This window comes from Urocitellus parryii, chromosome 14 (assembly GCF_045843805.1).
Source record: "Urocitellus parryii isolate mUroPar1 chromosome 14, mUroPar1.hap1, whole genome shotgun sequence".
Taxonomy (NCBI): domain Eukaryota; kingdom Metazoa; phylum Chordata; class Mammalia; order Rodentia; family Sciuridae; genus Urocitellus; species Urocitellus parryii.
The window spans coordinates 33,610,098-33,625,394 of NC_135544.1; the positions used below are offsets into that span (position 1 = coordinate 33,610,098).

Genomic DNA, 15,297 nt, shown 5'->3' on the forward strand with positions numbered 1-15,297 from the left:
TGTCTTTTTTTTTTTTACTTTATTAAAATACTGAGTTTTATTTCACATGTATATTTTTGTCTCCCCACCATTTCCATGTCTGACCACCACTACTACTATGTCCTATCATAACATTCCATACATGCTTAGAAACCAAGCAAAGGGTGGAGTTCCATCTTTCAAAACTAAACAGGCATTTTGGACAACACATTCTTGGCAATAGAAACTTGACAACATTTATCAAACACGGTAGGGAAAGTTCTCACTTTGCATTATAAAAAGGACAGCCAGATATCAACTGTTACAGAAATGAAATAAGACGGAAATTTTTAACAAACTGTTTAAACTATTTTCTTAAAGAGACTCCCTCCACTGCCAGAGATCTTGAATAGCCTCCTGGTCAGTCATCCGGAAGCAATTCTTCACATAATTGACGAACTTGGCTTCCACTTTGGGAAGAAAACCACCTTTTTCTATACTTGCTTGCATTTTTGCTTTAATGTCTTCGACAGAACTAGGTCCTTTTGGTGTTTTAGGAGTTTTTTCCTGTTTTTTGAAGGGTTCTTGACCTTTTGATCTTGGTGTTGTTGGTTTTGAGTCTTTTCCATTCTGGTTCAATTTTTGTGCATTTTTGGCTGGAGTGGAGTATCTCGTATAGATTTCTTCCCTGGAGCTTTTTCTTCGGTTTCCTCATCATCAAAATCATCATCATCTTCTTCATCATCATCATCATCATCTTCATCATCATCATCTTCTTCTTCATCAACATCGACATCTTCATCTGCAGCAAGTTTTACTTTTTTCTGGGGAACCTTGCTACCACCTCCAGGGGCAGATCGCTTTCCAGATACACTTAAGAGTTTCACATCCTCCTCCTCTTCATCTTCTGACTCTGCATCTTCCTCCACAGCTACTAAGTGCTGGCCACTAATATGCACAGGCCCTGAACCGCACTTCAACCTTAAGACCACAGGTGGTATGATTTCAAAGCCCCCAAGGGAAACCGTTGGCTGTACTGACATTTTCAATGTTGCCAGTGTTACTTTAATTGGACTGCCTTCATAATTCATTGCCTCTGCTTCAACAATGTGCAATTCATCCTTTGCACCAGCCCCTAAACTGACGGTTCTTAATGATAACTGGTGCTCATTTTCATCATTTTCCACCTTAAAGTGATAATCTTTGTCAGCTTTTAGCTCACAACCGAAAAGGTAGTTCTGGGGCCTCAGGGGGCTCATGTCCATATCCATCGAATCTTCCATGGGGTGGTAGCACGCACTTAGGTGGGAGAGAAGGCGGACGGAAAATGGGTGGCTGCTCTAAAGAGACACGCAGGATGGAATCACGCCAGGACTTACAGACTGTCTGTAAAGTTCTTGCAATCATTCTTGAGCTATAATAAATGTAGTGGTTTGATGGTAATGATAATAATGGTGATTACATAGTATATGATATTATTTCAGCTTGGAAGAAAATACTTAAATAGTACAAAGATACCTTTAAGATTATAAAGTAAAAAAAAAAGTTCTCAGGAGCTACTATTTATTCAGAAGTTGGAATATTTTAGAGTTAGTCCTATTTCTGTTGAAATAGCATTTGAAGCAAAGAAATTAGGTAGCACTTAGAATATACTTTGAGTAGTTAGAGAATAAGAAAACTAGGGCAGCCCATGCAGAGTAAGGGAAGGAAAATGAAGTAGGAAATGAGCTCTGTCAGCTAACTTAGGTGCTGGCTCAATAAGAATCATCAACTTAACTTACAAAGTCAATGGTAAGTGAAATCAATGGAACAAAGTGTTTAGGACCAGTTCTGATGTTATATTTGTATAATATTTTGTCAAGAAGAAGGAAACTTAGAAATAAAAAATAACTACATCAAAAATGCCAACATGTGTAGGTTTTTCACTTTCAAATTTTCACTATTTTGGTTCCTCAGAGGCCAAAATAATAGCCACTTGAAATGAAGAGGATATATATGAAGAGCTAAATTTTTTACTTTATTGCAATTTAATTATTTTAAGCTTAACTTTAATTAGCCACGTGCATGTAGTGCTACCTTATTAAAAATCATAGCTGTAGACTTCAGGCTCCCCATCAACTGTGCAATTCATGATACCTGACTGCCTCCATTTTGAAAATGCCTCAAAACCAAACTTGAAATGGGAAATAAGAGTCAATAACTCATATTTGAGGCTACATATTGTTCCTGGAAGAAATATTATACAAACCTTTTAGAAACCCATTCTTCATTGGAAGAGGTTTCAACTTTGAACAATGTTTGGGCTCAAAATGTCCTAGCAGGATGTTTTATGAAGCTTATATCCCAAATCAACATGGAAATATTGACTGAAATTTATATAATCTATTTTTTCTCAGATGTTAGAATAAATATTTTTTTTGTTTTGTTTTTGACTTGAAATTTTTACTTTCACTCTAGGAAACTGTAGCTATTTTCATTCTTTGCATTTTATTGGCAAGCTGATATTTAAACTACTCATCTCAGATGTTTCTCATAATAAATGTTGACTAGTCTCTTGTTATCTGATTGGAAAGTATTAGTGACAAATTTAAAGATATCGTATTTTCCTTACTGTAGTGAAAGAGGAGTAGATGGAGAATAGTATTGTATTTACATGCATCATAATTATGGTTTGGGGAAATTGACTAGATATATTTGTTTATTGGTGACAAATAATGCATTATGAGAAATGAATAAAATCTTTCCATTATCTAATATGTTCATTTTGATTTATCTAATAATATATTTCTTTACTTTTATGTTTCTTGTCACATGTAATTGAGCCATGATAGATTACATTTGACATTTTGGTTCTGCTTGCCATGTTTTGCTACTTTGGATATAGAATAAAAAGTAGCCACTAGTCCTTTGTTGCATAAAACTCTGTAAAACACCATTCTACTGACAGGCTCATTAGTCACTGTGTGAGAGGAAAGCTATATTTCTATACTTGACATGTAAAAGTAAATCAACACTTTCTAAATGCCAACCATGTTTCAGTTATAAAATGTAAGATACTGAAATTCATAATAGAGACTTTAGAATGTGCATAGATATGTACACAATACATACAAACATACACCATTGCACAAATGCTTTAAACTGAAAAAAGAAAAAAACCTAAAACTTATTTAAACTACTAAAATATTTACATAATTTTTTGAATTGTCTAATGATTTTGCTAATGAAATTCAGGAATCCTAAGTAAAAAATATTTTATGTTGAACTTCTTAAAATATTCCATGAAATAAACAAATCCAATAAACCAGAAAAAAACTTCATATATATTTAAGTGAAAAACAAATGTCTACTGGTTTATTTTTTTCCCAGTAGACATTTTTTTCACCATAAGATTCAGAAGGTCTGCATAACATCTCCAGATATGAATTGTTGAAATTGAGGAAAAGTGCTGTTTCTGTCTGCAACACTGGGATCTTTCAACATCTTCTAATGTGGTAACTAAAAGAAGATAAGGAGGCTGCTAGAGCACATTGTTTTCTCAGTTGAACCAATCCATGCAAATAACTTGCTTGTTTGGTGTATTTCTGGAACATCATTTAGAAACATACCTCATGGAGTAAAACATCTTTTTCCCCAAATCAAGGAAAGGTCCAAACAAAACAAAACTATTGAAAGCAAAAGAACACAATAAGCTTTGAAACATGTTTGTCCCAGAATAAATCACTGAATGAAAGTCTTAGTGGCCTGAAAGATTTCCTCTTTATACCTATAAAGAAGACCCCTATAATGGTTAAGAATGGAAGTTCTTTCTCCCTCTAATACATTTGTGAAAGAAAAGCCTTTTTTTTTGTTTAGAGTGTACATTAAAAAATCAGATTATATTTTTGTAAGTATATAATTTATATATGATATGTACAATGAAATTATATCAATATGTTTTATTTTAGAATGTTCTATTCTTAGGTTATTCATTCTTATTTTTAGTCATGGGACTGTTTTATCAACAATAATCAAACATATGCATTATATATGAGATGACTGATTCTCCCAAAAGGAGATCTATTTAATCCTCTTTGACTTCTCATATAACACATAAAATACTAAAACAAAAATAAAATCACTTCTTAAAGTGTTTTTGAAAGTACAAATTATCTTTTTGATCGACTAAAATGCATTTGCAATATAATTACATAGAAGTCTTAATTTTAATATTGCAAAAAGTAACTATGTCCATTGTGAGGGAAGTCAAGAATTTGGAGCTTCTTTTAATGCTGTGGAAGAATTAAACAGGATTTTAAATCAGAAAAATTTGAGCAACCTGTCAATCCTTAATTTGTTATGTGAGCTTCCAAAAGCAACCATGGAAAAAAGAATAATATATGTGAAAAACTTTAAACTGACAGAGGATTTTCTTAAACATCAATCATCTAATCCTCAAAACAACCACATGATATAGACAGAAGCTACTTTGTGATCCGTTTACAGATGGAAAAGTCTAGGATTGGAGAAACTAAGTAACATTCTCCAAATTACGTCATGTCTACCAGTTTCTCTCATTCCTATATAGGATTTTTAATATTACATCAATTACAAATGAAACAGTTATTTTTTCCTATTGTAGCTCTCAATGTAGGAGTTTGATTTGCTATGGTTTGACTCTTTACTACCTGCATATCCTGAAAATCCTCTCAGGAATTCATAGAATAAAGACATAGAAATCAAGATGAGGCAGTTTCTATTAGTGAACCTAGGTCTAGATCTCCTTAAATTAAGAATTGCTTTTGCCCTTCTCAAAGATGAGAATGTGAACCAATGTTTTCTCCATTTTCAGTAAAGCTAATTTTGTGATAATTTTAGACTCCTAAGACACATGGGAGGCCCAACTGTGAGAATGAAATTTTGTAATTGTCTAGAAATGCTTGACAGACTATTAACATTGAACAGATTGTATTCATTCCTCTTTGAAATAATCTTTTGGGTTCTGTTATTTTTTAAAATTCTATTAATGTGAAATGTAGATTCAGTTTTTTTTCTTTTTATTTTGGTAATGAGAATTGAACCCAGGGTGCTTAACCACTGAAACACATCCCCATCCCTTTTTCTTTCTTTCTTTCTTTTTTTTTTTTTTAACTTTGAGACAGAGTCTCCCCAAGTTGCTTAGTACTTAATTAAATTGCTGAGGCTGGCTTTGAACTTGTGATCCTCCTGCCTCCCCCTCTTGTGCATTGCTTCATGTTTGAATGATAAACCGATCTTGCTTTTCTTGGATGAATTCCATTTGGTTGTATTCATAATTATTTTTATATGCTGCTGGATGTAATTTGCTAATATTTTGTTGAATATTTCTCTATAGATAAACGTGATTTCATCAGTATTTCTCCTTCAAAGTTTGTCTTGTGTTGGAATCAGTATAATACTGACCTTGTAAAATGGATTGGAAAAGAGTTCTCTCCTATATTTTTTATTTTTGGGAGATTTTGTAAAAACTTGAATTCATTCTTATTTTAATTCTTAACCCAATGTACAAGTGAAGCCATTTGGGCCAGCTTTTCTTCATGATAGGCTTTTAATTCAAAATCATTAATTTTTAAAGATTTTTCAGTTTTTTTCTTGAGTCAGTTCCAGTAGTTTGGTTTTCTAGGGATTCATCCATTACTTCTAACTGATATAATGTATTTGCATATGATTTTTCTTAGTGTTCTCTAACAATGCTTTATGATTGTAAGGTCAACTGTCATGCTCTTTTTCTGTTCAGATTTTAATAAGTTATTTTTTTTCTCTCTTCTATATGGTTAATATAGCTAAGGCCTTGAAAATTTTACTTGAATTTTCAAAGAAACAACTTTTGTTTAATTTCTCTGTTGGTTTTTCATTCTCCATTCAATTTGCTTCATTCTTTAATATTTCTTTCCCTCTGCTTTTATAGGTTGAATTTGATTTTTTTCCTAATATATTAATATATAAGTTTAGGTTACTCTTCCAGATATTCTTCTTCAAAAGAGATTATTATGGCCATTTTAAAAAAATCTAATCACCATTGTATCTGCATCCTAAAAGTATGGTATCTTGTCTATTTTGGTTTTAGCTTCTCAAAGTATTTTTTATTTTTCTTCTCACATTGCTTATTGACTTTTATTTCCACATAGTTGTCTATTTTCTAAATAACTTTCTGTGTCTTATTCCTGCTTTTATTATGTTGTGAGTGGAGAACATGCTTTGTTTGGCTACAATCATTTTATATTTGCTGAGGCTTATTTTATGACCTTGCATCATTCTGTTCTAGGGAATGTCTCATATTCACTTGAGAAGAATGTTTATTTTGTTGATCTTGGATAGAGGGCTGCATATGTATTTTACAAAGTGTTTGTTTTGATTTAAGTAATATTTTTTCTTTTTTTTAAAAACTAAAGTCTGTTTTGTCTAAACTTCATACCATCACTCTGATTCTCTTTTGGTTATTATTTCCATGGCATATATATTTTCCATCCTTTTACTTTTAACATATTTATGTCTATAATAAAGTATGTGACTTGCAGAGGGCATATGCAGTCATGCATTTCTTAACAATGGTAATGCATTCTGCAAAATGCATTGACAGGTGATTTCATTGCTGTGCGAACATCAAAATAGCATATGTTATGGAAGTGAAGATGGCTCCAGCATCACTAGATGATGATATAACCTATGGGACTATCATATATGTTTTATCTTTGACCAAAACATTGTTATGTAACTCATGACTGTATGTGGATCATATTACTTTTTAAACCCACTCCCTTTCTTATTTCTTAATCTATTACATTTGGTACAACTATTGAAAAGGTGGTGTTTATGTCTGTTGTTTTCCTATTGTCTTTTATATTACTTGTGCCAATATTGTTTCTCTAACCTTCCATTGCTGCTTCCTTTTGCACTAAGGGGCGTCGACCTAAATAACAGAGAAATTCTCCAAAGTACATAGAGTTTATTTGGGAGTAGCATTTCAATTGGAGATGTACTTGCTGTAGTAAATTTTGTGCACATTCAAAGAAGCAGAGGCAAGGAAAAGTTTTCAGAGGTACAGGAGGAAGATTCTATTACTTGTTTTGAGCCACAGGATTATAACAAAGGTGGCATCACTCCAAGGTTGGAGAGGCACTTGTTGGGATGGTGTCCTTGCATGAGTATTTTATTTATATGTTTGTGATAGTCTTTGTGCAAGGTTGGGGTTCTGGCAGTTATTTGTGATAATTCTTGTTATCAGGCATGGGTAATGATTGGTCCCCTCTATTAAGACCTCCCCGATTTATTTATTTAATTTTGAGAGCCTGACACAAGCAGCTTCATTTTGATTCTGAGAATTTAGGTAATAGCCATTAACTAGTCAATTAAACTTTCATTTGAATTCCATTATTTTTTAAGTTATATATTGTTAGTGATTTCCTTCATTTTTGCTCTGAGTATTCCAACTGGCATCTTAACTTTAAAAATAATAGGTCATATTAATACTAGCATATTCAATATTATTCAAAAATTATTTTCCAGTGTGGACTATTTTCCCCTCTCTCACGGGCATATTATTGTCAGGAAAATTTTTCCTTTATACATCATAAACTCATCACTGCACTTTTATAATTATTGATTTAGGGAGATTTCTTATAAAAGAAAAGTGAGAAAAAAAGGTATAAATAAAAATTCACTTGCACTATTCTGTACTTGTCAGTATAATTACCTTTTTCAGTGTTCCTTATTTATCCATGTGGATTCTGTTTCCCAGATCTAATGTAAGTTTCAGCATGAGGAACCCTCCTTGGTATTTCTGTAGAGAAGGTTGGCTAGGAGTCATATTAGACTTGCCACTTTCAAGGTTTTGTTTGTTTTATCTTTATTTTTTTTTTTCTGTAGCTTTCTTCGATGTAATGATCAGACAGTTTGAATTTCTTTGCACTTTTCTCATGTGGACTTTATTGAACATCTTGAATGTTTATGCTCATGTTGTTCATATCATCTGGGAAACTTTTGGGCAGTAGATTTTTCAAATTTTTCTTCCCTTTTTTTTTCTTTCTCTTCTCTTCCCAAGCTCCCATTTTGTATGTATTGGAATGGTCAACAGTACCCCACATACTTTTTTATTTCTTTTTCTATGTGCTTCTCAAACTGGATAATCCTTATTGACCTATCTTCACATTTGCTGACTCTTACCTTTCCCAGCTCAAATTGTTGTTTGAGTCTCTAGAGATTTTTTTTTTCAGCTTTTGGACTTTTCAACTCCATGATTTCCATTTGTTTCCTTTTTTATAATTTCTGTCACTTTGTTGATGTTCTCTATTTGGAACATCATTGTCACACTGTCTTAGGTATGGTTTCTTCAGTTCTTTGAACATATTTGTGATTATTGAATCAGTTGTCATCTACTGAGGACAAAATTAGGGACATTTTCCATTACCTGCTTTTTTTCATGTGACATACTTTTATATTTCTTTTCATATCTTATAACTGTTTTGTTGTTGAAAACTGAAGATTTTAGGTGATGTGCATTAACAACTGTTATGACATTTCTCCTTTTATCCCAGGCTATGTTGTCCATTTCTGTTGTTGTTTCTTGCTGCTTTAGTGACTTACCAGGATTATTCCTGTATTATCCACTAATTCTGCATGATCTGCAGCATGTGGCCACTTAATTTTCTAATTTTGTTTCTTCTTTTCTTTTTCTTGTTTCTTTTGAGTTCTCATTTATATTTTGAACCCTGACATCCTATGGGTTACTTCTGAATCATTATAATTTAGTGGTGAGTCACTAATCAGTCAGAAAGCTTCTTAAATGTTTTGCCCATATAGCTTTATATTGGGGACTATAAAAGAAATTGTGACTTTTGCCAGGCACAGTGGTGCATGACTGTAATTTCAGCTACTCAGGAGGCAGAGGCAGGAGGATGGCAAGTTCTAGGCCACCTCAGCAATTTTGTGAGACCCTATCTCAAAACATAATGTTTTAAAAAAGAGCTGGAGGTTTAGTCCAGTGAGAGAGTTTCCCTGGATTCAAACCCAGGACCACAAGGAAAAAAGAAAGAAAGTAATCATGACTTTACACTTAGTACTTCACAATGTAGAATTTTGAATCGATTCTCTAGAACCTTTTTGAGGTCTTTCTCGTGCTCAGTATTACCAATTCATGTATCATTTAGATTACCAAAAATGTGATGGAGCTTTTCAAAGTTCTTTATGGCTATCGAGAACTTCAGAATTCGTTTATAAATTCCTGGCCAGGTTATTGTTTGACTCAATTGAAATCACAGGTATCAGCAGCTCTAAACACCTAATAGGAACCAGCAGGTTGCTATTGTTTATGGCAGTGTCCTGAGAGAAGAGCAGTTTCCACCAAATTGAGTTATGCAGGCTTTCGTTAAATGTAGCTGTTATTTTGTCTAGAAAGTCAAGTCACTGCTGAAACCTAAGAAAGGAATTGCAGGCTTCTGCAGTTTTTCCTCATAACACTGGACTTTCTTTAAATGTTCTCTTCTTCCACATTAGAAGGAAAGCTGTTAATTATGATGAGTAGAAATAGTAGTGGTAATTACAATAATAACATTGTCATTAAGTACCATCTGCCATCAGGCACAGTATCAGGTCCATTTCATGCCTTATAGAGGTTCCTTAAATCAAATCTGCCAGGCAGGTATTATTAAGATCTCCATTTTCAGAACAGAGGAAATGAGATGGAGAGAGAATAGCCACTGAGCCAGAGCCACATTTAGAACATTACAGAACTAACTCTCTCTTTATCACACCCAAGCCTAAGTTTTCCTTATTCTCAAGTGGTTTTTAAACCTAACTGCCTATTAAAATTACTTGAATAACCATATTGAACGTTGGTTATTATACTTTTCCCAGACATAATAAGAATATCTAATTTAAACTTCAAATTCCATAGACTTAATGATTTATTGTGTATCTAACTTTCCAACCTTATCTCCTGAGCCATAACTTCTTTAATAATAGCAAATTCCTTTAGGTTCCCTAAACATATGAAAACTCTCAATATTTATTTGTTTATGTTTTGGACATTTTGTCAAAGACCTCTACTTAACAATTTATTATCTGATTCATTTTTATTTTTATTTTTTTTTAGTCATCACCCTTAGTCACCACCCTCTAGAAGCAGACTATATATTTCTGTATCTGGTTTCAACCAACCCAGGATCAAAAATATTCAGGAAAAAAATTGTGTGTGTGCTAAACCTATACAGACCTTTTTGTCATCATCCCCTATACAGTATAACAACTATTCACACAGCATGCACATTGTGTGAGGTATTACAAATAATCTATACATGAGTCAATGTATATGGAACAATGTACACATGTTATATGAAAATCCTAGCCATTTTATATAAGGACTTGAACATCTGCAGATTTGAGTATCTATGGGGAGAGGGTCCTGGAACCCATGCCTCATGAATTCCAAAGCACAACTGTACATATTTTGGAGTATATTTACATCTATACAATTACAACTAATTTCATACTAAAACACACATACAACCCCATACACGTGTAATATTTACAGACATACATACATGTATGCGTTATCATACTGACATAAATTGATTCTGTCTCTAGATTATATGTTTACCTGCAAATCTGTTGCCTAGAATAGTCCATGGACTTTAGAAGGCATTCAATTAATGTATTGTGTCAATGAATTAATGATACAATAATATCAATGGATGTTTAATACTTTAATATTCTCATATAAGAGGATTAATTCTGCAATTCTTTGAAACAGAACAGTGATACTAACTCATGTTCAACTTTGCTGTCAAATAAAATCACCAAAGTAAAAATTCATGACCTGGTTATTTCCTTTCACTATCTGTGATTTTTATTCTTCATGATGATTTCTCTAAGGACTAGAAAGATTTAAACTGAATATGAATAATCAATCTCATTTCCTCTTTGGACCCAGTGTTGGGGTTTTAACATTGCTGAAGGATTATGAAAACAGAAATGCTGGATTGAATTTTAAATAAATTCACCCATAAATTCAATATAGCTTGGTGTTTCAGTGTCTCCCCTGTTTTATTTATGTTCTTTCTCTGTTGTTTAAAACACTTCTTACATGAAAACAAATAAGTGTACTTTTTGCAATTGTAAATATTCTAAATAATTTTATTTAAGTATATTTAAAATTTGTTCCAAATGAATTAATATTTTAGCGGTGTGCACTATTTATTTTAATAATAAAAATGTATCAATAGAACTCTGTCTGGCATAGCCTTTTATCTTCCTGAAAGGAGCACTTTGTTATGAATGGATGCCTTTTGGATTAAGTTCAGAACTGCACTGTTTTCAGAAAATTACCTACATTTTGGCTAACATCCCAGGGGTACTGGTATACTGTAATGACATTGTTGTACATGGAATACCCATATTTTCCCCTGATCAACAATGCTGGCATCTATTTAAATGTCTTCAATGACATCCTGTTACCCTTATCTTACAAAAGGAACATTTTTGGCGCTTCTAAGATTTATTGTGTTCTTTCTCTGTGTTCTCTCACTGCAGATTTAATGCCTAGTACATAAACCTTCTATTCTTCCTATCACATGTAAATTTTTTTTTCCTCTCTCAAGAAGTCTAGACACAAAAATCTCCCTATATTTTATTTTAAACATTTATTTAATTCATTATTCCCCACTATGATGGCAGAACCTTATTTTTGTTTTATTTTTTTCACATTTACATGACATTTAAATTTTCAGTTAAAAGTTATTTTCAGCAACTTAAAAAAAATCTTTACATACATTGCCTTAACATGAGTCATGTTCCACAAATTGCACAGTTCCATAAGAGACCGCTGTTCTTTCAGTCTTCTGAAAATAATTAGAAAGAAAAGAATATTATGGACTGTCAAAGGTTCTCCAAATTTTAAGCTATATATATGTTACTTGGATAATTTTCTGAAAAAAAAATGTAGACACCTAGGAACTTCTCTCTGAGATTTCTAAAGTTGTTGGATCAGGCTAAGCCATTTTACTATTTTTAAAAGCTTACCAGATATTTCTGATATGATGACATGAGTTATCCCACTGTCTTATTCCAGTGACTCAGATTGCTTCACATATGTTGTCTCGTGTCTTACAAGGTATTGTTCTTCCTGAACTCTCTGGCCTCTTGCTCTTAAATCTGCATGTACTCACCCATATAATTTGATTTACATTTTATTTATGAGTGAATGTCAGAGAGCTATTTCAAAATTAAACCTTTCTTTTGTCACTTTTCTGCTGTCTGCTTGGCTAACTTATGTCAATGTTGATGAGAAAAGATGGGTCTACAACCTTAATGGAAGAGAAAATGAGGATTAATTTCAACAGCTGGAGAAGGTTCCCAAATGTCACGTTATGGATACCATTGTTAGCACTGGCTTTTTGTTGTTTGTTTGTTTTTGTACTGGGGATTGAACACAGGGGTACTTACAACTGACATACCTCCCCTGGCCTTCTTACCTTTTTTTTTTTATTTTTATTTTGAGAGAGGGTCTTGCTAAATTGCTGAGATAGACCTAGAACTTGCAGCCTCTCCAACAGCTGAGATTGCAGGTGTGAGCCATAGCTCCCGGCATGGTTAGCATTCTGAAGCAAGTTGTTTTTATCATTTGAAGTTTAGGAGCCATGTAGGACTCAAATTTCTTGCTTAAATCTTAGTGGATGTGAAAATAAAATTCACTAACATCATAGGAAAGTTTGGGGTTAAAGTTGATAGGAGTATCTTCCATATTCCAAGAAAGTCTGTGTTAAAGCTTGCTGGTTTTGTATAGGTAACATAAATGGCACCCTGCACCTGCATAGAGCTATGTTGGAAACATTCTAGTTAAGAAGTCCTATTCTGTGACAATGTTCTCACCTCTTCTGGGGGAAAAAAAAGGTGGTATTTCAATTCCCTTTCCATTATATAAAGATATGGATAGGAGCTAGCAGTCACTATGGCAGACTGTGTCCAAGACAAAATGATTAAAACTGGAGTTAGCACATGATCTAGGAATTCCTCTTCTGAGTATTTATTCAAAAGAATTGAAATCAGAATCTTAAATGATCTTTCCCCTCCATGTTCACTGCAGTGATATTCACAGTAGCCAAGATGGGTGAATGGATAAAGAAAATGTGGGGTATAAAATACATTGGAATGGTATCGAGACCAAAATAAATAAATAAATAATCAATTAAATCCTGTAATATGCCACAACGTGGAGGAACCTTCAAGACATTATGGTAGGTGAAATAAACCAGTCACAGAGTGACAAATATTGAATCATTCATTCTATTGATAAAAAAATACCTAAAATAATCAAATTCATTGAAGCAAAGAGAAGAATGGTGTTTGTCCTAGGTTGAGAGGAGGGGAAAATACAGAGTTATAAATTTCTGTATGTAAATTTTAATCATGTAAAATGAACTAGTTCTGGGTATGTAACATACAACATCAAGCCCATGGCTAAAAGTGAAGTTTTGTGCACTTAAGAATCTGTAAGGTAGTATAGACTTCATGTTAAGTGCTCCTCTCAAAAATTTTTAAAAGGAGAAAAAAAACATCAATCAAGAAAAATATAAAGATGATTGTTATCTACTTGTTATCTTAGTAGAGACTATGATTAGAATAAATAGATCATGATGACTTTAAAACATAACGAAAACTGGGATTTTTAAATAGGTCACTCTAATAAAATAAATTTTAATTAAATATGAATTACTACTTTGGTGAAAAAAAATTGTACAATATAAAAATCTAGCCAGAGGCATGAAGCTAAAGGCTTGGCAATTAAATCCCATCAGCTATAAAATGTTCTTGTTGCAGTTAATAATGTAACAGTAGTTCCTACCAGTAAATAAATTAATAAACTCAGATTTTATTACATGTATATAAAAAGGAATCCCACTTTTAACCATGGTCTCATCTCATCTTGAAAAAAAGGGAGTGGTACTTCTTTCTTTGATACAGATATACGTTAATTTTCATTAGGAGAAGCATAGAAGACATAAGAAAACAGCAAATCAGACCATAATAAAGGGGTGGGGAACGAAGCCCAGGTCAGGTCAGTGGCAATTAAGTTGCACAGTTAGGATGAGAACACAAGCTGAGTCACATAGCACGGGAGCCCAATGTCCTGAAGAAGGTAGAGACATGGCAGGGGACTAATACCCGTGAGCAGGTTACTGGTTGCCTGCAAGGTGGTTTTATCCTGTGGACCATGGTAAGTAAAGTCTGCCATTCAGTAAGACAGACCTTTCTGATCAGCAATCCCTGTAAGTTACTGCTCATTTCTTTCCCCCGCCTTCTCATCAGTCTCTCTCTTCACTCAAATGAATTATTTCTCTCTCTCTCTTGTTTTTCACATCCTAAAATATTCTATTCTTTATTTATCATATTTGAAGTTAGTGAAAATCCCATACCCTGGAATAAACCCTTTCTCATTAGCCTTTAACTTATTGTTCAGAGAAACTGAGAAATGAAAACTCTTTTTAAAGATATTTGAGATCAAATGTTAAAAATTTCAAGTAGTAATATTGAGATCATTCAATTTCAGTCCTACCTTATTCTGGAATATAACACTTCGATTAAAAGAGTAAATAAATTCTGGATAAAAATGCTTAAAGATAGATGAAAAATATATTTTCTTCTCCCTGTTTATGTATGATAATGGGCTCAAGGTTTGTCCATATTTTCCCAAATTGCAGGATTTCCTTCTTTTTAAAGGCTGAAATATAGGGTCTGTTATTCCTAAATTACTCTTCCTTGAAGTCAACCACCCCCTTATGAAATAGGGAAGTCTTTTTGGATTTAAGCCCAATTCATTTATACTACTTTTGATTCATTTAAAGATGGACTCAATAATTCTACAGAATAAGAAATTTTCCCACTGTCTTTCTTCTCATTTACATTAGTATATGTCCACTTATTTATATTTTTCTCTATACAAATCCCTTTTAAAATTTCATGAGAGGTTTTAGATATTCATCTGGAATTCAGATATTACATGCAAAATCCACATAAATTCACATTATGGGATAAACTCTTGAGAATGTTATTTATTACTATCTGACAGTATTAGAAATACCAGGATGTTTTATTACAATAAGTACAATCTAACATAATGCACACACTTGGATATATTCTCAAGACATTTAGGCAACAATAAATATGATTTAACACAATAAAAGACAGAATAGGTCTGACAAACTAGCTGATCATTATTTGTTACATATTAGAACTTTTCTTAATGAACAAGTAAATAAGGTAATAATTTACAAAAGAGGATTACACCCATAAATAGTATGAACAAGATTCTAGCAGTTTATTCTCAAA

The 15,297-nt window shown here is 32.8% G+C and overlaps 1 pseudogene; it reads right to left on the reverse strand.

Annotated features, from left to right (window-relative positions):
* Positions 1-324: 324 nt before the first annotated feature.
* Positions 325-1,315, reverse strand: LOC144250145 (nucleophosmin pseudogene; annotated as a pseudogene).
* Positions 1,316-15,297: the final 13,982 nt, after the last annotated feature.